Genomic DNA, 25,125 nt, shown 5'->3' with positions numbered 1-25,125 from the left:
TAGAGTTTCAACATTTCATTGGTTGATTGATACAAATGAGTTTTACTAGCGATGAAATAATTACTTCCAATGTACCTATATTGATATCAGAACGTTAGGCCAATTATTTACTATATTATATTAAAATGATAATAACGAACTTATGGTCACTGTATAACATGAATATTTTCTATAGGTTTAATATTATGTTAATTTAATGTGATAGGTATACGGTAAAAATATACATAATATGTACTAAAATTGTATAACTTAAAAATACTAAGTATATTTTATTTTTATTGGACGACCAAAGTAGATATCTAAAAAGTTTGTTTATTTTCTTACTATGTTTTCACATTAACAAAAGTTTCATAGTTTTATTAACAAAAAAATACAATGTTAATACTATGTGGGCACTGAGACAGTCATTATTGAACATATTGTGTATAGTTAATTACCAGGGCTTCGAACCGTTATTTTTTTCGTTTCGGTTTTCGTTCCGGTTCAAGTAAATATAATATACCTATATCGGCTCGGTTCCGGTTTTCGGTTTTCGGTTCAGCTCCAAGTGATTAATTTTTAAATGTTTTTATTCGTATTAAAAAAATACTTTCTACCATAATTTAGAACAATATAATTATGGTACCTGTATGATACCATATGCTGCGCTGTGAAACCTCCGAAACTACACAGCACGGCCGTAGGATTACAATTTAATTATATTACGTATATTATGATAATTATATTATAAATTATGATAATTATTATATCGAGATGCGTCACGATAACTGAACGACAACTGAAGTGGGGAGAAAGATCATGCTAACGCGCGTGCTTGAACATGTACCAAAAATATCGGTTTTTTCGGTTCGGTTCCGGTTATCGGTTCAGTTCCGGCTTAACACCCTGATAGTTACAATGCGACACATATTTGCGGCCATAACGTCAGAGTACTTTAATAGAGGTTCTCACAAACGAAATACATGTTGTAATTTCCATCATATTTACCTAAGTTAGCACCTGAATAATTTAATAAATGATAAATACAGAGATAGGTATGATTTTTATGAATTTATTAAAAGAAGTCCTTATGTAGGCTACAAAGGCAATAAATAGCCCGGCGTCTCCAAATTGGTAGGGGCCCAGAGTCAATAACAGTAAAATACATGAAATTTGTGAGTGAATCAAATAATATAATTCTTAAACTGAGGAATCCTCGTCTCGTCTCGTAAAATATTTGTTAATTACATTTTAACAAGTCAGAGTTTTGGAAATTCAGCCCTGCTCATTAACAAAGACAAATACTACAAAAAGTTATTTTTTTCATTGAACTGGAGTTTATGTGGTAGAACTTCTTTAAAATCGTTTCGAAACAAAGTTTTTTTTGTTACGATTGTATTTTGTCAGATATCGTAGAATTAATAACAAAAAATGGTTTTAAAATCCACCAAAAAAGTTTTATTGGTTTGTAAAACGCTGAAAAAAAGCCATGGTTTGTAATATTTTGATATATGCCGTCGATTGCTTATTTTCATATATAATGCAGTAACAATATTTACCAGAAGTGTTTCCCTCAGTAATTTTCGAACCATCATCGGTCATTTAATTTTGTGGTTTTTGAGCGTGAAAATTTATCAATAGAAAATAATGACCAACGAGGAAAATTGATTTGGCAAATTAATGGCAAATTTCTGACCAAAGTTTAACCGTGAGGCGTGTCCTGTAATAGTATGTCCTACTTCATTCGCGCCTGTGTGTTTTTATCTGTACGGATTCGCCGCTAGGGGCGCCACCGGTCGAACAGTTCGCCACATCTTTCAGTCGAGTGCTGAATGCGCGGAGCGTTAGTTGTGTCGTCGTCTGCGTCCCGTACACGGCCAAAGATTACGCGAGATCGCGATTTCTAAACTCTCATCCCAATAATACAAATCAATATAAACAAAAACATTTAAAGTTTCAACAATCAGTGTGTTTTAATTCTTGTTAAAACAACCCGTTATTGTGTGTTATAATATTGTGTTTTTATTAGTTTTTTTTCTTCAGTTACTTATAAAAACAAGATTTCTTCGATACTGTTATTATTGTGTTTATCTGTGTTTATTTTGCATTTTATGTTCTTTTGCCACGGCTTTGATAGCGAACGGACAACACCAAAATTTACATTTAAAAAATATTATAGGGAAATTATAACTTAAGAGTTTTTCCCGGATATTTTTTAACGTTTGTTTATAACGGTAGTCTAACGTCCCGCCCACAAAGCTGGTTTATTCGCTGGCTTAGGCGGAAACTAGTCCTTCGAGGGCGGCGATAATAATTTATCTTTACGCTGATCCGTGCAAATTTTCAATGTAAATTTGCTAACACCGTAAATATAATAATCTCGTGTAGTGTAAACTTTTATGTCGGTACATAACAACTGACAGTTTCCAAATTCGAATTAATTCGAACTGTGAATTGACTTAAATTTTCACTTGTGTTCCCGCCGTTTGTTTTCAAATATTCGGCACTGTTTGAATTGTTTCTTGTGTTTGATTATTGTTTGTAATTTATCCGGGAGTGTCCTCGGATTTCTGGGATCGAGTTCCTCAGAGAAACTTTGACACTTCGCCGTGCGTTGGGGGAGGAATTCCACCGCCGATCGTCACGTCGATTGGGGCAAAGTTGGCGCTTCGTTTGACGAACAAACCCTCTCGCATTTGACACGGCCGATGTAAGTACATACCTCATATACAATTTGTACCTTTATCGGCTCTATCCCAAACTTGGGCGAATAGTTTCCAAGATTATTTAGGCAAAGTTGTATAATTTGAGCAAATCACTTCACATATGAACGCCCAACGTAGAATCAGGTAAGATTTACACGTAGATTAGTTAGTGTAGGTACTGAATAGTAGCAGAGAGTTGGAAGTTGTTTTGTCTCAACACTCTGAAATCGGTCAAGTTTATTTATACCGTAATAATTATATTCGGTACCTACCTACCTAAAATTATTTAATATCCATCTCAATTAATTAGAACATCTTATGATATAAAAGCCATAAACCTAAATCAATTGTTGGTACAAATCTATTGGGATCAATTCTTATTTTGTATTAACCTTTAGGTATGATACATTATTATGTTAAAATTAATATCTGATTGTTAACTCACCAATGTACTTAATATTTTGTTCTATTATTTTTTTGTAATAAAACTACATAACATACCTACCTATTAGGCTATTATAAGTACGTAATAACTATATCACACGTATAATCCATAACCTAGCCTGATTATTGAAATTTTATTATATTTTTAAAATTTCTACATAAGTAAGTAGGTACGTGCTCATGTATTATCATTTTAATCATACAGCCTTTAATATATAAATATAAACTACCCCCTTACTTAAACCAATACAAGTTTTTTTCCTGGATATTGTGAGTAGGTATTTGTGTATTTAATAATGATACACAAAAACATTATTTTTCTATAATGAAAACTATTGATGAATATTAATTATAATAATTAAAAGGTTCTCCATATCGTTATTGTGATTGAGGTCGAGACGAAAAACCATACCAAAACCTAACGCAACCTACTGTAACCCAAAAATAAGTAGGTGGGTTGTTTTAGGTACTTACTGAGTTATTTTTCAGTAGGTTTTTTGTCTCAAAACACCTTTACCAAAATGACGATATAGAATATTATATTAATACCTATTACATTAATTACAATATAACGTATAGTTAGTAGCCACTTGTCGCAGACAAGAAGAGGGTGGTTTTTCATTAATCATATTAAGCGGTCGCTTCGTCAAAGAGTAATAAAAAAGTAAATAATAAGATTTTCCGCAATTTCATTAAAAAAATTAAAGTGTAATGTAAATGACACTACCGAAGTAAGTAGAGAACTGCCCACTGCTTAATAACAAGTTAACCCAAGTTACCCTATTCCTAGTTACTTATTCACAAAATAAGCTTAAAAAATGATCCGCAGAAATGAAAGTTTAAAAACGTGGACTGCGGGCGTCAACACGGATTAAACTGTGACTTAATTTATTCTTTTTACACATAATCTGTAAGAGGAAAGATTTAGTAGTAATTTTTAATGTCTGTCACTGTCACACCTTCTCTAATTGCAGTGGAACTAAAAGTATTTTTCTATAAAAGTAAATTTTATTTAAGATTTGTAGATATAATAAGATGACAAATTTAATGTTCGATATTGGTTGTTGCGAACCTTGTTAGGAACACTATGATGTTCACCGATTTTGTAAAAAGACCATGAACTCAAAGTCATATCTAGTTTCTTCAATTCTCAATGATTGTACACCAGTAGCGAAGGGTGGAGGTAGACTGTTAAGATCCACCATACATAGTGCATATTTAACTTTGTTAGTCATACGTATTTGTTTTTATTGAACTAAGACTATAATTTACAGAGGCTGTTAGTTCGTTTTTAAAATCCAATTGAACCCTACCCAAACCAAACCATAATAGTTTTGGTATATTTTGAGCGATAAGACAAAATTGTGCACACTTTTTCATTCATACTTATTTGTTTTCGTTGGATTAAGAATACATATTACACAATATACCTATAGTTGGTTAATTTTTTTTAATTCATTAAACAAAACTATAATAAGTAAGTATATAAAAAAAATTCTATCTATAAAATATCCGAAGTTATGTATGATTTAATTGCATAATTTTAGATATTATTAAGTATTTTTTGACCATTATTTATTATGGCTTGGTTTTAGCATGCTTCAATTGAATTTTAAAAACTAATCAACACCGTCTGTAAATTGTAGTATTATTTAAATGAAAACAATTACGTATGACTGACAATGTTTAGTGTGCACTATTTATGGGTGATCTTAATAACTTACCTCCACCCTTCGCCACTGTTGTACACAAACAATAAGTTGACAACATCCTTGAAATGATAACTCAGTTCGAATTGTTCATTAAATCTCAGAAAACGTAGGTAAGTACTTAAACAATGTAGTGTTGCCGTACACCGGTTTGGTAAGTAAATGGAACACTGCAATCAACATTAATAAATAAGTGATACTTACATATTTTCCATTGTTTTTTATGTATGATCAACATGTTTTGTCACACTACTGTTTGTAATACAACATATTATGTATATTATTATGATACTTTTTGATATGCCTTTTTTATTGAATGTTACTTACTTGTACGTGTGTTTAAGATACAATTTAACTTGAATGATGTTAAGGGTGACGATACTTAGTTCCAGCGCTCGAAATGGAAAATTTTACGAACCGGAGCGTTTGATAATTCAACGAAAACATTAACACTGTTACTTATCTATTTCTATACATATTTATATGTATTTAAAAAAACGATTTTGTTAGATTTTTTTATAATATGACATATCTCGCACAGACGGTCAAATTAATATTTACACGAGACGGAGCGATAATTTTGGGGATTGTATGAACCGGAACGGCGCTCCGGTGCGTTCTGGTCCATTTCGAACCCTGCTTAGTTCATAATGCCTGATGAGAGATTGAAACCGGTTCCGATCTTTATAAAATTTATTTAATATACCTTATGTACTTACAATAATTTGTATTTAATTTCACTTATACGTAGTATCATTCATTATTATTATGTAAACAAATGTGTATTTGATAAAATAGGAACCACAGGAAATATACGTATTTAATACTTATAAGTTATAACTTATAACATAGTATTTATTATTAGTGATAACCTGGCTGAGTGATAACACTGATAACTGATAAAATGATAATAATATGAACATCTCAAATTAGGAACTGCGATCCTGCGTAGATATAAATATATACAATAATATCCAAGTATTGTGATGTTATAGGTACCTACTTACATTCTCGTTATGTATTTATTTTATGTTTAGAAACATACCTACAAGATGAAGTAGTTTTGTCTTGAATTAGTGTGTTATTGAGTTCTGTATGTGCTTAATGATAAGATAAAAAATGAGGCATTTAAAAAAACTAAGTAAACATTTTGTACGATTTTATTTTGTTTAATTGAAAGTACTTAAGTTGGTATTAGTACTTACAATAAATTAGTCATTATGTAGTGTTTGCTTATTTTGTCAATTTATTAATAAACTAAGTTATACACAAGCAATAAGTTTATTTTATTCATATTAATTACCGTTTTTTAAATGAAATAATCATCATTTTATAATAACAGTTCGAAGCATAAGCAATAACTCACTACGATCAAAAATCACATTTTCGTATCACAGCCTGAATATAATGGGTCTCGGCATGCACAGAGCATAGATCGATCGAAAACTAGGTAAGTTAAAGTATGCCAATTGCACACGCATGATCGTCGCGCGGTCCCAGGTTCGAATCCTGGGTTTGGTAAGTACACATTGTTTTTCAATTTGTGTATGAACCAAATAGGTTGAGCAAGTGATATCCATTTCTCGTAAAAACAAAATGTGTTAATTAAGTTAAATAATATCCTTTCTGTTGTGGAGCCCATGATCTTATTAGGATCGGACATGGTCCATTGCATTGACTGGCATAGTATTATGATGCCGAATCGACTGTTATGAAGAAATATCGCGATCTGACGATCAGAGCGTTTAGCCTCTAGGATTAGCTTAAATTTCTTGGACTGAGGTTTAGGACCCCTTGGCCGGTTTAGGTACCTTCTTGATAATTTTGACCAGTAATTACTGAAAATAGTTTTTCGGTCCATGCGAAACTAATCACGTCACATACATTCATCTTGTTTTAGCAGAAGTTTATATGCTATTGAAGATGTATAATTGATAATAAATTATAACTCGTGTCAAGCAATCAATCAAAATCTTCTTGCGTTTTATGCAGAACAGGTGAGCACAACATGAGATCACCTGTCATCAGGTTGGCCGTACATGGAATAATAATGCGCAATATATTTTCTTACGACACTTCTGTTGTGTCAACTAGCCAGGTACTGAGGTACATATACCAGCTATTATGTCATGTACATTTGCGTCTTTTAAAAGCCTTCTGTAAGTAAAATCTCATTTAAATGTATGGTACTTAGATCTATGTAGGTATTTCGTAAATGACTATCTTCAATTAAAATTAACCAACAAAGTAATTCATTCTATTAATGGCATCTACCATAATTGCAAAATTGTAAGTAAGTATTTGTGAAATAGGACTTTTATTGAATTCCATGTGCCTATAACTGTTTCAAAATAGGAATAGTGTACGGCTAGTCAGTTATGACGTACCTATAAAATAATTTTACAATTTAACTTGTCTTGAATATTTGAATTAATTAATACGTTCCAAATTTGAAAATTAAATAGATTTTAAACACCAATAATATTATAATCTATGAAATGTGTGTGTTGCCTGAATAAAAAAAACGATTTTATCAAGTATGCTTCTTGTGTAAATAAGTATTTATTATCAATGTTTTTTTTCTGTATATATAAAATAATACGGTTCCCATGTTGTAGCTCCCACTTAGTTTCAGCTCGGTCCATATTATATTGATTGATTGACGAAAATTAGTGAATCATAATTAAGTGGGTGTAATTTTTTTTTATATATTATTTATAATGAATCAGCTGATTATTATAATAATATTATAGTTCATTTGCCTTTGCTTTATCCCCACGATTTTCACTGGCATTATAATTGAACGTTTAAGATAAGCAGTTGACTGTAGTCGTAAAAATGTAATAAAAGAGGAAAAACGGTCGCTGACGCGGTATCCTTGGATCGACCTCTCGCGCTTGACTTGCCATATTTCGTCTATGGCAGAGTAATAAAAAAAAACCAAGTGTTCTTTATTCAAATATCCGCGAGTGGGCATTTTATTCGCTGTCCTCAGAGCAGTTAGTTGGCCAAAACAATAAAATAATAGTTCGCTTTACGTTTTCAAAATTAGCAGAGCATGATTTTATTGCACATGGATCCGCTGCCCGGCGTCTTAAGATTTTATGTCATTTCAGCAAACCCGTTTGTGACAAAAATCGTTATGCACGATCGAACCGAACAGGATTTGCGTGGTAGCTACTTCAAACTTATAAAATTGCAACCTTTTTAAAAATCGAACGAACAATTTTTAAACAAAATTTACAAATAAGACGTATATTCACTTCAAAACATACCCATTATTGTTTGCAATTAGCAACTCTTTGCGTTCATATTAAGTATAAAACATTATTGTATAAGTAGGTATCTAGTTAAGTTGTGACTGAGTTGTGATGGAGTGTCCGCTTCTAAAGTATTGTGGTCGGGGCTGTAATCCCGCGTCTGGAGAATTACCAATTCAGAGTAGGTACTTACATAAAGAGTTTAATTAGGTAAATCTTGTATTATATTATTGATTTGCTATTTAATAACTTATTGTCAGGCCCAATTGGAGAATTTATGCGAGGCCCCTAAGTATGGGTCGCGAATAATAAATGGTTTACTATAACCGGTTATCGGACATTTTTCTTCAATTAGACTATTAAGTATTATAGATACCTACTTAATAATTTCCTGATATTTTTCCCCTTTTTATCGATAATTTTTCTTAATTTATCATACTCAGGTACCTACCTAATTATAATTCCAATATTTTTCAATTTAGCTTTTTTCAGCTACATTTTTTCAAGTCAAGCTACAAATATTGCAAGACTGTAAATGTTTTGCCTATTTTTATTCACCTAATAATATTGTTGTGTACTGCATCTCACATAATGCCAGTGAGCTCACTTAAAATATGTAGGTATTTCAAGCGAGTGGTCCTCTAAGATGCTTCGAATTTTCCTAATGCGTATATGATTATTATTTACTGCACAAGAGCCTGGTTTTGAGCTTTAAATATTTTGTAATTAAAAACTAACTTCATTCCTTTTTTGTATTTGTTGCGACGTCTTTGGTCACCTATCGCGCGAGGCTCGATTGGGCTCAATCGGTTCAATCGCTCTAAGTCTAAGACCAGATCTGCTTGGTGTTGTAATGGATGATTTTAATAATACATATTTGTTTTTTTCTCCCTACTACAATGAATTCGAACCCGCCAAATTATTAGCTAACAATCAAGAGCTAAGTAAATAAAATGTAATATTTCATTAAACTATTTAAATTAAATTAAAATTATTTTATTAAACAATCAAAAGAAATTGTGATTGATAGAAATAATACTGAAATGTCATTTTGATACTCATATTGATTTCCATAGTAACGCACATATATGCGGATTTCTTCCGAAATAATTTTTCATACAAAACAGAATTAACTGAAAATGAATTGAATTCTACTTAATTGATATATACTATAAGTATTAAAAAAATATACTGGCACCGTGTTCTGATATATTCTAAAAGTTTCAAATGTCTAGTTAGTCGGGAAGTTAATTAAAAATCGATTGCAACATTGTACCAGACAAACAACCACCGGATACACAACCACCTGACAAACAACCACCGGACAAATAAGAATACCACCTAATAAAAACGTTGTAAAATAGATACGTACGTAGGTACGTCAATTTACGTAAAAAATAATACTTACCAATAAAACTGCTGAACTTTTTTTTAATTTATACATCTTTTAAACCTATATTTTTTCCACTAAAATGATTATTGGTTTATTTATATCGCAAGGAATCGTAGTGATTTATCAGTACCATCGCACAATCGTAATACTACTTAATAATATTAATAAAGAAAGTCCTAAACATATGGATCTCGATGATGGAAAATGCTTGGAGACAAACATTCGTTTATTTCACTGTCATAAATCTTCCAGAGAAAATTACTAATAAAGAATAGGAACTATTATTTTATTTTGTGTAATGCGTAGGCCGTAGAGGGTGTGTTGTTAATAAGCATCGACACAGTGTACAACGACTATTTTCTATCTTCCAGCTAATTCAGATGTTCTTTTAACAGTTATTTTTTATAAGACTCGTGGGTTGGTTTGATAGCGATTCCATTTTGCGTCAAAGTTAGAACAATAATTGAGTTTTATTTGTCTGGGCGATATTTTGAAAATTAACGGAGCGTGATTTCGAGTAGCCGCGATTACATCGATCGTGATTTTTTAAAGGCGGGCTTATACGTTTTCTTTGTTATCTGCCTCAATTATTTTCCCGCCCCCTCCAGCCCCCCCGCTCTCGTAATGTTCTTTGTATTTCCCGGGGTTTAGAGTTTAATGCAGAATGTTAATGCCCCACAAGTACCCCGAGTATTTCTCATTCTCCCATCGGCTATATTACACCGACAGATCCGATTATATAAAACCCGACCCCAAGACGTATATTTTCAGCAGTATCGAACATTGAACTTTTAAAACTATTCTTATAAGGCCCCATAGACGGACAGTTCTCGTAGCAGTTTGAACATGGCACAGACAATAACTGTTCAATAACTGTACGTTAGTGGCCACACCACAGATCAGTTTAACTACCCCATTTAAATCTGTCGAACTGTCAACAGACGTGCCCATATACGTACAGTTATTGTCTGTGGCAGAGCAAGTGTCAAAAACTATGGCGGTTAGGTTCGCGGAGATATTACACAGGGGTATTGTTTCAATTAGTTTTAGGTAGGGTATACTTCAACGATGATACACGAATAATTTTACTTTGAATTTATTATGGTTATAATTGTTTTTATTAGAATCAAATTGACATAAAATACACACCTATGACGTTGGTAAAATAAATCATGATTTCGCTAGTGGATTGTGTATTTTATCGATTCACCGAAACAATATTATACACATTCGTGTAAATATAAAATGTAATCTTTTCTTTTGAATAAATTATTCCCTTTAATGGACAGTATTAATTAAGTAAGAAAATGGTAATATTTATAAAAGTATTGATTTTATATACAATAAATTTAAACATGCCACAAAATTATATTTACATCAATCATCAGTATTATATAATTACTATGATATTATTAAAATATATAGGTACTTAAATTTTATTTAGATTTAGCGACATTGTCATTCACAATTAGGTATATTAATTTATGTTGTGAACGTCTTAAACTAATAATTTTTAATATTCACTACATACAATAAATAAAATTTGAGTACTGAGTTATTAGTCTATATTTTCACAATAACTTAATATTTATAATGCTCTCTAAAATTTTAACATTTATATTATATTGTAATAGAAAACGGTAATATTTATAAAGGTATTGATTTTATATACCTACAATAAATTTAAACATACCACAAAATTATATTTACATCAATTATCAGTATAATAATTAATTACTATGATATTATTAAAATATATACTTAAATTTTATTTAGATTTACCGAGATTGTCATTCACAATTAGGTATATTAATTTATGTTGTGAACGTCTTAAATTAATAAGTTTTAATATTCACTACATACAATAAACAAAATTTGAGTACTGAGTTATTAGTCTATATTTTCACAATAACTTTCATTTTAACATTTATATTATATTGTATAAAATAATATGTTTACATAAATAACTATTACTTTGTTTTACTCTCGTAAAAATAAATAAAATATAATATTTGCGATCTCCGCGTACATAATATTATTACATTTTTAATGTATTATAAAATATATTATAAAATGCAATAACAAGCAACACCAGCCGAAGTTGTATCGCGCGGTATATTCTACTTTACGTTACCGACATCTAACGTCACCCGAAAACTTTCGGCTAGTTGAAATTCCAACAGTTTTATAAAAACACGGGAGTAGGGGGTCGCTGGCAGCTTGAACATGGCAAACATCTGAAAGGTCGAAAAGTGTCCGTCTATGGGCGCAGCAGATTATCTACCAAAGATAACTGTATAGTTATTAACTGGCATGTTCAACCTGTTACGAGAACTGTCCGTCTGTGGCCGGCAATACCAGGCCAAACCATACAAGATGGAATTGTTCCGTAGCTCCTATAAATACGTTGTCTTCTTCATATGCGGTTATATTATTTGATAGGAAACTTGTATTATTAGTAAGTAGATATCTCTTACTTTAAACTATATACTTAGGTACTACATATAAGAATATTATATTCACACAGTTTTTTTCATTTTCATAACCAACCGCTGTTATGTTAATCTTTCACTAAACCAACATTGCTTAACAAGTTGTTTTTTTGTCGAAACCTCATGAATGAGGATCGTGATCCAGATGATTTTGCCGCTTGACAGTCTTCTCCACAGTTTTGCTCTATCTCTCCTTACATTCAGCGGCACACAGGGGTGTCTTCGTCAATGTGAACCCTGTGACACTCTTAATTAGGTCTGTTCTCGCGCCCTCCGACTTTCGACCCGACCCAACATCATGAATTTACCAGATTGTCATATTCTCTGCGGAAAACACAAATTAAGTATATTACGTATTGTATGGATGACGTATTAACTAAATTTTTGATAGATTTGACACCAGGAATTTATCACGCGTTTATAGAAGAAATAAGCACTGTTTTACTTCAGCATGCGTAAAGAACCTAGTATGGTAGTTTCTTTCTTCCTTGCATTTTAATAATAGTTGGCGGGGTAACAGTACCTATACCACTATGTCTATACCATACCATTATATTCATGGTTTGATAACAATGATAATGGATGATACTGGAAAGTAACTCTTAAATTATTATCAGTTTTAATTCCGTTGTATGATCAATACACATAATTTAAATGTATTTTGTGCATGTACCTATGCAACAAAAAGATAGAGTCAAAATTGTGATTGTGTGTTATCGATGAAAGTAGAACCGGATCTTTCGCTGTAATGTGACCGTCATTCTCGTATGGCTATGGTATGGGGGCAAAATGAACACGGGTTCGCCTACTGAAAAGGGGCTTTGTAATTATACCCACTTTTTGTTTGACATCTGAACAATCCAATGGCCCATTAAACATTTACTTTCATTGGCATACAAATAATAATGTATTTCCAATTCTTAGTACCTATGTAAATCACCCCTATTGTCCCGCATATAAAGCAAAATCATAAAATACAATTTTAAACGTCTTCTGTTTACCTAAACCTACCCCCAAAGTCAGAAAACACAAAACATTTCATTAATTTTGCAAAATTATTAATGAAATGCTTATTATTAAATGAAACTCAAATAAAAGTGATATCTATTCATTTATTTATTGCTTTAAAATCTCAATGAGTTTTCAAATTATTATTAAAATATGAACACTTTGTACCAACCCCTTCTTTTATTTCAGCGACATTATGCTAATTACTTTTTACATCTTGATACAATATTAATTTAAATAAAACAAAATATAAAGTACCTATTTCATCTACATAATTAAATGGCAATCAGGATTTCATTGATGTGAGAATTTACTTTCCACTAAGAATTAACAGTTTCCATTAAACCGATTAATATAATTAATTATTTATTCATATCTGAAATAAGTTATGTACGATTGAATAATTTTATCTTAGTTTATGTATATTATACCAATCAGTATCATCCCTGATCGATCCACGACTGAACGAAAGCCACTCTTCATAAATTTATATTTATATATCATGTACCTACTTATTTATACCTTATTACACATTTTATTTCGATATTTATCTTAAGGTTTTACATATTAATGTTTGCAATATTATGCATCCATTGTCCTTGACTTCAACCGAATGGGGAGAATTAATGCAATCACCAATAAATTTGAAAACATATATCATTCCAAGCCAGTTTACATAATATAATCGAACTTTTCTTAATCCATTCATAAACATAATATATCGGTACTGTTCGGTTATACGGAATACAGCGGAAAACACATTTTGAAAATAGCCGATATACTGGATTATTTGTTAGTTTAACCTAACCCAACCCAACCTAACCTAACCTAAACTAACCCAAACTAACAAATAATCCAGTATATCGGGTATTTTCAAAATGCGTTTTCCGCTGTATTCCGTATAACCGAACAGTACCAATATATCTACTTATTTAATAAGTAAGTATATAAATTATCTACTATTTACAAATTGTAAAACAAAAAAGCTTGCAGACCGATTTGTCACTCTCGTGTACAAATTGCATTCGATAAATCTCGATTAAAAATCCCTTTCAAATTAAATGTCTCATGCCGTCTGCAATTTTTCGATACATACCGAAAGCTTCAAAGTTTGTTCTGTATACAGAAACTTTTAAGCTCTGAACTTTATCCCTAAGCTTTCGCCACATTATTCGCTCCAAATCAATTTGTTTATAATCCAATCAATAGACGCCTTCGCCAGAGCTTTTGTTATTACTCGGTTTCGAAACTTTGCGGGAAGGATGCGTTTATCACCCGCATGTATAATTTATGACTTTCATAATATCTATGGAAAATATTTAACATTATTTAGAATATTTAAACTTTATTTAAATACCCGTCCCAAATAATTTCATAAATATTGTCCGAAATAAGATAAATATTTTTAATTATTTCATATATCTTAGATATCTACGTGTTATACTTTCATATAAATATTATTTCTTCATAATATCCATCATTTTATGATCCATTATTCTGTTAACGGTTGCTCAATCGGTATGTCATAAATCATATTGTAAATTTGTACGTAGTGAACATACACTTGAATTTCGATTCATTTTTAATGAATCTTGCCCAACTCTCATCGTTAAAGTCTAATAAATAATATTAGATTGATTAAAAGATAGATAATAAAATCGAAAACTATTCCCGTAAAGGGTTTGCCTTATCATTCAAGTTGCAACACTGTTTCTTTTCGAGTAGGTACTATTAAAATAATAATAAAATATAGGTGCGTTGTGTATTTACTAGTCAGAGACGTATTGAAATTATTAATGTTAATATATATTTTTAATTAAAATAATGACGGTGTGGAAGGTGTTCATTTAAGAGCGTACATAAGTGAAACGGCAAATAATTTTCAACAGTATGTGGAACGTAATTTCGGCTGTGTTGCCAGTCGGAGAGCGATAGTCGACCTGTGAGCAGGTCAATTTGTTTTGTGATGGCCTCAGAGGAATATATTCTTAAATCGTGTAAAGATGACTAAAAAACGTTCCGCATGTACTTGAAAAAGAAAACATTTCAATGAATATACTATTATTATTACGAATATAATAATAAACATAACATTAAATGAACGCATGTTGAATTTTTATGACAAATTATGTTTCGTTCGGCTCGCGTCATTTGCACAATCCGCGCATTGCCTAGTCACGATCTTTTTAGACCATGCCTCAACTGAGGTATAAGCCTTAATCAGTAAACTGACTGCGGTTGATGTTGAGGTAAAAATATCAGTTTCAACTTTCTCAAGTATATGATTATTTCTATGTTATTCGGGTAAAACTACATAAGTCAATAATTTTGGTCGAAAATGAACTTAGTACCTAGGTACTTTAAAACCTATTTGATAACGCTTTTCCATCTGCAATATATTATTTAAATGTACGTAGTCATCAGTGAATTTTTAGCTTTTACATATCGAAGTGAAACGCAGCATAAGTGAAATTGAACTAATTTCATATTGAGCATCAATAATAATTGACTGATGCTGTTTTAAATATTACAATTATTTATTAAGCTGTATTTAATTTGGTTATATTTTGTATTGTATCTGACAAAAATGTTTAAAATTGCTTATTTCAAAAATGAGGTTTTCTGTGACTAGGGATTGCAATAGATACCGAATGAAAAAAATCGATACCGATATGAATATCAGCATACCTATATAATATTCTGTTAAAGTGTAAAACTGTTTATACATATATACAAATAATAAATGATGTAACCCCATGATCTTTACAAACATTGAATTTTACATCTTGATCGGATTTTATATTTCTGAAATTATATTAAAATCTCTTTTGTGTTCTTTTTTTGAATTGATTAATTGTGGTGTATTTTGATTAATCAACTATTTAAATATAAAAGTGCAAAGTAGCGTCTGCACTCAATTTATCGGATGTATAAAGTATCATTTAATTCATTTTTGAGTAAATGCAAGTAAATGTGTGTAGGAAGTAGGAACCGAAAATACAGGTATTTCGGTATCGATAAATGCTAGCATCCCCGGTTTTGAAAACCCTATACTTCGACGTAGGTATATATTTTCAACTGACCACATATTGTATTGTATGCGACAGCTTACGTACATCAAAAAATATTAAATTAAATATAATATTTTTTGAATTGAACTCACTGACTGAGAGCTTTTTGTTTCTCTTCATTTTTCAAAATAAAGAAATCTTTATGAACTAGATAATGATTTTTTTTAATGATTTTAAAAGCGTGGATATTAATAAAATACGATTGGTTACTTAGATTCGGCCCTGAACGGTGTACCTATTCAGTGCCATTGGTATAGCAAAGTCGATAGCTGGCGTGTATTGAAAATCTTGAGAATAGCATTTAAAGAAGTTTCGTAATGCGCCTTCCAGTGCGAGAGGATTGCTTTGTGTTCGGCGTAATACTTGGATTTTTATCTTATGGCTTATGTCGACGTTCAATGCGAAGTTTTCTCTTTGTATTGATTGTATCTGCCTTCAATTACACTGCGTTATGATGCACAATGCAACAATAAAGAAAACGTAAATAAATATCAACAACGGTCGTGAGCGATCACGATTTGTCATCTAAATTGTTCGTACTTGCAAGGTTCGTCTACTGATTGACTTGATTGTGAAATGAGTCTAATACTTGTAACCATGGCCCCCACAAAGGGGGCGGCTGACAGGGCTCTAGCCTGGGGGGCCTGGCTCATGAAGGGCCCGGCGTGGCGAATCGACCAGATAAGTGATTTAAACATACATCACAAATTCTCTCGAATAATAAAAATGTCGCCTACGCTATTTATCTTCAATATTATTATTATTTAAAATTATGTGGTTGTACGATACCATTTTTAATTGTGTATCAATACTCGACAACTCCATAATTCAAAAATGTAGATGAATTCATATATACAAAAAAAAAACACTAAATATACGTATTAATTTTACCGCATTTGGAAAACGCTACTGTAGAGCGTCACACTGCCTTCATCTTTAGCGTTAGGTAGCGGGGCCGTCAAAGATCGCCTGGGTGCCCGCTTCAGGATGTGGGGCCATGCTTGTAACACATACTTAAAACTACAGTGTATGTAGTAACACACCCTCAATAGCACGACACAAATCTGGCTAGCTCACTTGTTAGTGCACGTACCATAGGGTGGTTATTAAATGTTTATAGTTTTTTTTGGAAATGTATACAATGTGAATTAAAGTCTTAAAGAAAATATTAAAATCTGTTTATTTATTTATTTTGTTATAACACGGTTTTTATCATTTAAAACATTTCAGGGTTTATACATCTAATTTTTAACTTTATATAAAAAGGATTATTTATTTAGGAACTTATTTTTCAATATTCAATTGATAATTTTTACTTATTTAGTTATTAACTGGCACGCCATAAAGGAGCGTGGGTTTTATACTATAATCCTATAGGAGCCGAATCGAACTCAACTATCTTGTTAGAAGAGCGAAATCGAACTGATCTTAGACTAATATACTTTTGAACTGACGCACTCGATCTCGGGAGAGGCCTTATTTTTTTAAAGCCTGTCCCCCTTCAGAGGCACCACCTAATTAGCAGTGCGATCGCGCGTATTATTCCTTAACATTTAATTTGTTATAAACTCTTATTCTAATCTATAAACAATTAGGTAAAATTATTTAAAGCATAATTACGGAAGAAAGCTATGTAGAAAGTTAAGTATTTAAGAAGTTATTTCAATTTCCAAATTATAAAAACATATCTCCCGCCGAAAATTGTCTCTTTGTTTAGAATCGGTGTGAGCGGTGCACACACACTATCAAAATAGTCCCGATTCACGCATATCGAGTGATTGACAGAATACGCAGTGCAGTGCGTGTATTATTTTAAATTTACAGATTTTATTTAAACACGTTATTTATTTTAAATTATAAAATGCAGCTACTGAATTTAATTATACAAAACAAAACTACTGAGTTTAATAGTAACCCTCTTCGGTAATTTTGCTATACATATTATTATATTTTAATCCTCGCTTACATTTATTTATCTCAATTCTCATTTACTCCGGCATTCATCTCCTTTATAGTATAACAATTTTACATCTTCCTCACATACCAGTATACATATTTATTATTAAGATATTTCTTTATTTAAAACTTACGTGCTAGGTACATACCATATTATTTGAAATCATAATTAAACAATTTAAATATTTACTTAATCTATTGACTCCATTCGTCACCTCGCATACTTGTTTCAATTTCTTCCCGCCTAGTGTACACCAGTGCATACACAGAGCGAAGACTTAAACTGAAATAGAAAGATAGTTTGACGATTTTCCAAGGGATTTTAGTTACGAGTTTTATAAAGCCGCCGGGGTAAAGATTAGGTGACAATGTTTGGGCCATCAAATATATATTATATTATCATAGATATTTAAACGGTATTTTATGTTGGTGTTAGTAGGTAATGTAAAATTACGATCACCTCACTATACTAGATTGTACATTGTAGTATATTTGTAAAAAAAACTCTTGTATATACACCCCCGTTAATTTTTTTATGATATTGAATATTTATAAAACATGAAAAGATCTACAATTATTTGTGGATCTGGGCCGCTTCACTAAAAAATTTTTTTAACGGATTTTTGTATTTACTAGAAATTTATGTTAGCCACTTGCTCAGCCTATTAGATCCAAACTTGTGACTCTAAAGCCAGTGGTACCAACCGTATTATAATGTTATTATAATACAAGACACTCGAAAAATTCAAGATGAAAATGTTCATGTAAGTACTAAAAGTTTTTTCAAAAATACTATTTTTTACACATGTGTACTACTTATAAGAAAAAGATGGCAATACACATTGAAAAACAAGTGATTTTTTCAAACTCATGATTCAAACCCGGGACCCACGATATTATATCCATGTTGCGTAGCTGCTCGGCCATCGTGGGGTCGTCAGTTACCTATGCATAGTTAGTTATAATATTCAGGCAATTTTTTTTCCGACCATGTCCGATCCTAATAGGATTACATGGGCATCCACAGAGTAGAGGTTTGTATAAACAGATTTTTGTTTTTTACGAGAATTGGATGTAAGCCACTTGCTTAACCTATTAGGTCCATACCCTGACTCACACACAAATTGAAAAACAATATGTGTACTTGCCAAACCCAGGATTCGAACCTGGGACCCACGGCGTGATGGTCCAACGCTTAAGCCGCGCGGCCACCGTGGGCGTAATTCAGGCATAGTTAATAATAATACTAGAAATTAATTATCCATTTTAACGCATTTTCAAACTGTAACTATTTTAATCATGTAGGTACATATTATCATCCTTTTATTATAATATCGTAGTTAAGTGCGTATAGGTCTGGTCTTTCATCCGAGTACAACAAGTGCAATTATCGGTGAGATCACTTTACTTATGTGATTTTCTCCAAGTCCGGGTGTTTGTGATTGTTTTTTCTTTTACTAAATTCACTACCGTTTCGCTACACTACTGTCATCGGGCCTTTTGTGATATTATATTGTTAATAAGTATATAGTAGGTACCTACTTATATACTTTTGTATAATAAATTAAAACATGATTAGCAGCGATTCGCGGAACAAAAGCTCTAAAATCGCAGCCTTGGGATGTCGGTTGTAGAGTGCATTAGTGTTGAGGTAAATTCATCTTTCTGAGCTAAAATAAATCTTTGTGTAATTAATTTTAGTAGTAATTATAGATATGACAGATTATTGGCCAATACTGACACCTTTTCTCAGCATATTAACTAAGTATTCACAAGTTCACGATGTATATTGTGTCTAGTACAATAGAACTAATTAAGTTGGTACTTGCGCAATTTAAACTTACATTACGCAAGATTATATTTTTTAAATTGTCTGCTTGGATTACAAAAAAATCTTACGTAGGCATGTGGCAACGGAGTATTCATTCAATAGTGATTCATCAAAAACACACATTGACTGCGCACACATGAATAAGTGTAAAGGTATATAATTGTACGTGTGCATTATACAGTCAACTATGTTGGAACCAGGTGAGAACGGAGCACGGCGACCGGTGTTGATAAGCTATCACTGTTTACATTGCTTATGATGACAAACATGTCCAAGAATCGCCAACCTTTGTCATACAATTGACAAAACGTCTTAAAACTCAAGCACAGACAATGTAATTTTGCAACTAGGAATAATACATATTATGTACTAGGGACATAATTTATGCAATATTGAACTAATTACGTACATTGAGTTATAATAAATACATACATACTTCTATACCATTTTTAAGGCAGAGTAATCGTGTCCAACTCTAATTACTGACTGAATTTTGATAATAATTACGTAGGTACTCGGGTACAATAGAAAGAAACTATTCACTATTACAAAATAATATAATATCAACTTCTTAACAATGGAAAAGTTAAAAAAATAACTTGGCTTTTAACCTATAAAAATTCGATAAAATTAATTAGTATTTTCTGAGCTATGAGGATTCATTTTGTCTAAATCGAATTGCAGCTATTGAGTCAACTGAATATCTATTTGATCCAGTGCAAAAATCCAATGGATTGGGCGAATGTCTAACAATTAATTAGTATTCCTCGTATTGATGTATTAATAAATACACCACTTTGTTAATGCCTATACGTTCCGCTTAGACCGTATCCAGATGGCGCGATTTGACTCGCGCTCATTCCAGGCACATGTAACGTCATTGAGCCGTCCAAATGTAACCGTCGCGTGTCACTTCTCGCGCGAATTCGAGGTACAGGTGACCTCATTAAGCTGTCCACGTGCAATAGCGCCGTATCGCGGCGAAACAGGCGTCATCTGGAGAAGCTGTTAAGATCGAACATGGTATTTTAATTATAGAAGAAAGGTGCAAATCACGAAGATATTTTTAACTTAATTTTATTTAATTTTGTAATAATATTATAATATTAATTTTCTTTGGGTACCTATATAATATAAAATAATATTATGGAAATACTTTTAAACTGCCACAGTTCGCGAATCCGGCGACAATATATTAATTATTTTTATTACAATTTGGTAGTAGTCGAGCTCTCCAAACTTGGTCCCTCCCATACGAAAAGTGTTTTAGATTTTTTAATATTAGGTACATATTGTTATTATTATTAATTGAATGTAATTTAAATTTCGCGATATTTATACTATAATGTGTAAATGAAAGGCCCAATCTACTACTGTTATGCATTTACGATGGGTTTGTCATTTTTTTATGTAAATGTGTTACTCTTGTTTTTTTTTATATGCTTTACCTTATCTTCCTCTTATATTTTCAATATTAGTGGGAGAGTGATTAATTGTATTCGGCTATATAAGTAATTACCTATGTAGGTAGGTACTTATTCCTATTACTTACTCAAAGTGCCTAATCTGCCGATACATTAAATGTTCCACAGATGACCTGAACCCGAAGAAAGTAGGTAGTCATTTAGGTATATCCATTATCCAGTCACCAAAAGCTCGTCAATCACCGGTTTCCGATCCCAAATCGATACCAGAGTGACTAGCTGTCTTGTTATTAGACCAAAGGTTTATCTAGTGATTGATATTTCAAAGAGCAATCGGGGTTAATGCACTTTTCATGGTGGCCGATATATACATTATATATGTAGAATGCGCTAGACACGTGTTGCAAATTTAAATATTTACATGAAAAGTGAGGATGCTTACATCCTTGACTATACAAATCTGTCTCGCTATCAAAGAGTGTGGCCATACGTGTACTGAATCGAATAGACACCTGAGAGACGAACGCGTTTTTATTCCACAAAATAGCGTCTTGCCTATAGGAAGGTACTTATTTATTTAAGATAATATGTTAGTATCTGACAAATATGTAGTTTGGACCATAATATCAAGAGAGTATTTTATGATTGGTAGTATTAAAATGGCTGATGATCATTCTGAAACATTTTAGGCCCGTTTCAGATGGGACACCGGCGTCACGCTCGATATAATATAGGAGGCCTTTGTTTTCGAATAAAGGGGCCTTTGTATTATGTTTATGAACGTCCCAGGCTAATGAGTCAACGCGTGTCCGAAACACTTTTCCGTCGGCCGCTACATTCTCAAGCCGCCGATACACTTGTTTTTATTACCGCAGCCAGTATTATGTTCTAATTTATAACGCGAAATTATGCGTTGACTCATTAGCTCAGGGCGTTCAACAACATTACACCCCTTTATTCGAATACAAAGGCCTCCTATATTATATCGAGCGCGACACCCGTGTCCCATCTGAAACGGGCCTTAGTATGGTTGAATTGTAGGCATAGGGAAATTAATTCGTTGTATGTTAGTAAATTCAAAGATGGTGGCTGGCTATATACCAATTGCTGATTTAGGTACTTGGAGGCCCGAGGCACTAATTTGTTTTGAGGTCACATAACATTAAGATCCAGTGATTCTGAAGATAACATCGAAAGTATAAGTAACATAAGAATACGCCGCATTCCGTGTCTTATGAACATCTGTGATTGGTAGTAGACGACACAGTGACGATCGCCCTGATGATAGTCGACATTGGAGATGGTTAATGAAGAAGATGAATGGACTATATTATAGCATTGGCGAAGGGTGGAGGTGGACTGTGGAAATCCGAAATAAATAGTGCCACTAAACTTTGCAAGTTATATTTATTTCATTTCATTGAACTAATAATACAAATTGCAGATGGTATTAGTTAGTTCTTGACGTGTTAATATTATTAGACCACCAATAATATGATATGTACTTGTAACCAGTAAGGATATGTTATTTTCAATAATTATGTCAACATCATAATATGCATTAAAGTTTGTCACGTAAATTTAAAACGCATTCATTATTTGAGGGCAGTCGGCGCGCTTAGTTTTACTTGAGTTTTACATATACCTATATCTTATTATTTTTTTATACCCGTGTGTGTAATACTATGTATGTTGTTTTTTTATATAATGTGTAAGTAATTTTGTCTTATTTTTGTTTTACGATTGGTCAGTATCATAATAAAACATGCGTAACATTATTACTTATGCATTTTATATTTTAATTGGCTTTAATTAGTGTGCTTAAGTATAATAATATTATTTTATAACAACTATCATTCTGATGATTACGTATGCGATAGTAGCAATACAAAATGTCGTAACATACATTCCAGATGTTTTTAATTCTACGTAAAATGCATTATGCATAATCAAACAATTTACTTTCTTGCATATCATAATATAATTCATTAAAAATTATGGAAAAAAAATAGTAACCACAGCATAAGCATGTATTTCTTAACAATCAACATTGACCTCATTAAAGCAACACATAAAATTAATTCAAAGCATTTAGATAAACATCAACACTTATGCCTCTTCACTAATAAGAAGGCTCTATGTAATAAACTTTTTTTATTTTATAACTAGACAACTAATTTAACTAACTTTGTTCACCTGAAACATCGTAATACATAATAATTTAAAATAACGTATTACATATTATAATATAATATACTAATTATTAAGTATGTTCCTATCCATCGAACGTTGGAATAAATCGCTTTCTTGCCCTAGCATTATTCTCGTAATTATAACAATTTATTAACAGTGTTTACAGACAGTTGACATGACAACCTCTCGTTTGTGCACTGATGGGTCGTAAAACGTTTCTATCTGGTGTCTCATATAACCGCCAACTACTTCGTACTAGTAGGCTATTATTGAAAGCCTATATTCTTAAGTAAAATAATTTTTAATTGACTATTAACATCAGTTTGTAGATATGTATTATAAATTCATTGTCGTCTTGGCCAACCAGACGTTCCAGTTATCGCATAAACTAATATAATTACGGGTAGGCTGCAAGTAATTTTGAATACTTCACGCATATGAAACATACACATGAATACACACGTTTTGTATATAAAAAAACATGCACACAATGTCAGTATCAGTATCATATTATCGCGTAACCTGAGGATGTAGGTATTTTAGCCTAACGTGTTTACCAGAAATATTGGACGTATGTGCAAAGAAATGTAGGTATAAAATCATAATTTTGTTGATTCCTGGTTAAGTACCTACCTCAACTATTGTGACAGTAGAATATTCGAGTTCGAATCGCGATTGGGCAATACTTTTTATTAATATATATTTTAGTGCATAATAATATTGTCCTTTTTAGTGAAATATATATTACATAATATAAAGAAGTAAATTTAATATACTATATTCAGTTAAATTCTGAAGATGAAAGACTTTTTTAGACTGCGCTTGGTACTCATTCGATATTGCAATAACAAATTATTATTTGCAGTCGCTACCAATTTTGCTATAATTTTACAATTCTACCTACTTGTAACAAGTGATTGAGAATACTATGTACATCTAAAACTCGTTCACCTCAGGAGCATTATTTTTATCATATTCTTACTGGAAGTCGAACTCGTAACCGTAAAAAATATGTGAGTTTATTATGACCTCGTATGAGCGGGCATATTAAAAGCTGCCATCTCTTTGTTTTATTGCATTTCTTTATTTTTATCTCGCGATTTGCAAACAATGGCAGAACCCACATCGTTTGGCTTTCGTAATTGGCATTTTTTGCAGACGGCTTCAGATGAACACGAAAATCCAAACAGGAAATAACGCAGACTTCAATAGTGGGTACCTATAGGTAAATCATTCTACAGTGGCACCATAGGCGATTCGCGCGTGTATTGAATTGCTTGCGACAATGCCTTTTTCAATGCTAGCAAACAATACCACTACAACTGCAAGCCGCATTTACCGTACCCATGGTGCCACTGTAAAACGATTTACCTATACCTACCGGTAAATAAAATATTAGAAGAGAATTTTTTGCAATTTTGCCAGAGATCAGTAATGATAGCATTAATATTGATTTGTAGAAATACGTTTTGCAATAATTATATTAAATTCCATTATTTCAATATCCATACCATTTATCACAATATTAGTCTGATGTAGGGATTCCAATCCCGGGCTATTTTCGATACCTATGAATCCCGGAATTGATAAACATAATCCCGGGATTTCGGGATTGATTTTTTTTATCCATTTTTATGGAAAATAAAATAAAAGCGAAAAT

The 25,125-nt window shown here is 31.9% G+C and overlaps 1 protein-coding gene across 1 annotated transcript in view; it reads left to right on the top strand.

Moving 5' to 3' along the window:
- Positions 1 to 1,798: 1,798 nt before the first annotated feature.
- Positions 1,799 to 25,125, top strand: part of LOC147066351 (uncharacterized) — a 1,224,975-nt gene continuing 1,201,648 nt past the window's right edge. Inside the window, exon 1 of the mRNA XM_085955769.1 lies at positions 1,799 to 2,689. The gene's annotated coding sequence lies outside the window, so the exon portion shown is untranslated. The remainder of the gene's footprint in view (positions 2,690 to 25,125) is intronic.

Source organism: Rhyacophila brunnea, unplaced genomic scaffold (genome assembly GCF_057557595.1).
Source record: "Rhyacophila brunnea isolate RB1 unplaced genomic scaffold, BYU_Rbru_1.0 scaffold_5, whole genome shotgun sequence".
Taxonomy (NCBI): domain Eukaryota; kingdom Metazoa; phylum Arthropoda; class Insecta; order Trichoptera; family Rhyacophilidae; genus Rhyacophila; species Rhyacophila brunnea.
The sequence above is the reverse complement of the archived record's forward strand: the minus strand, read 5'-3'. Positions and strand labels throughout refer to the sequence as shown.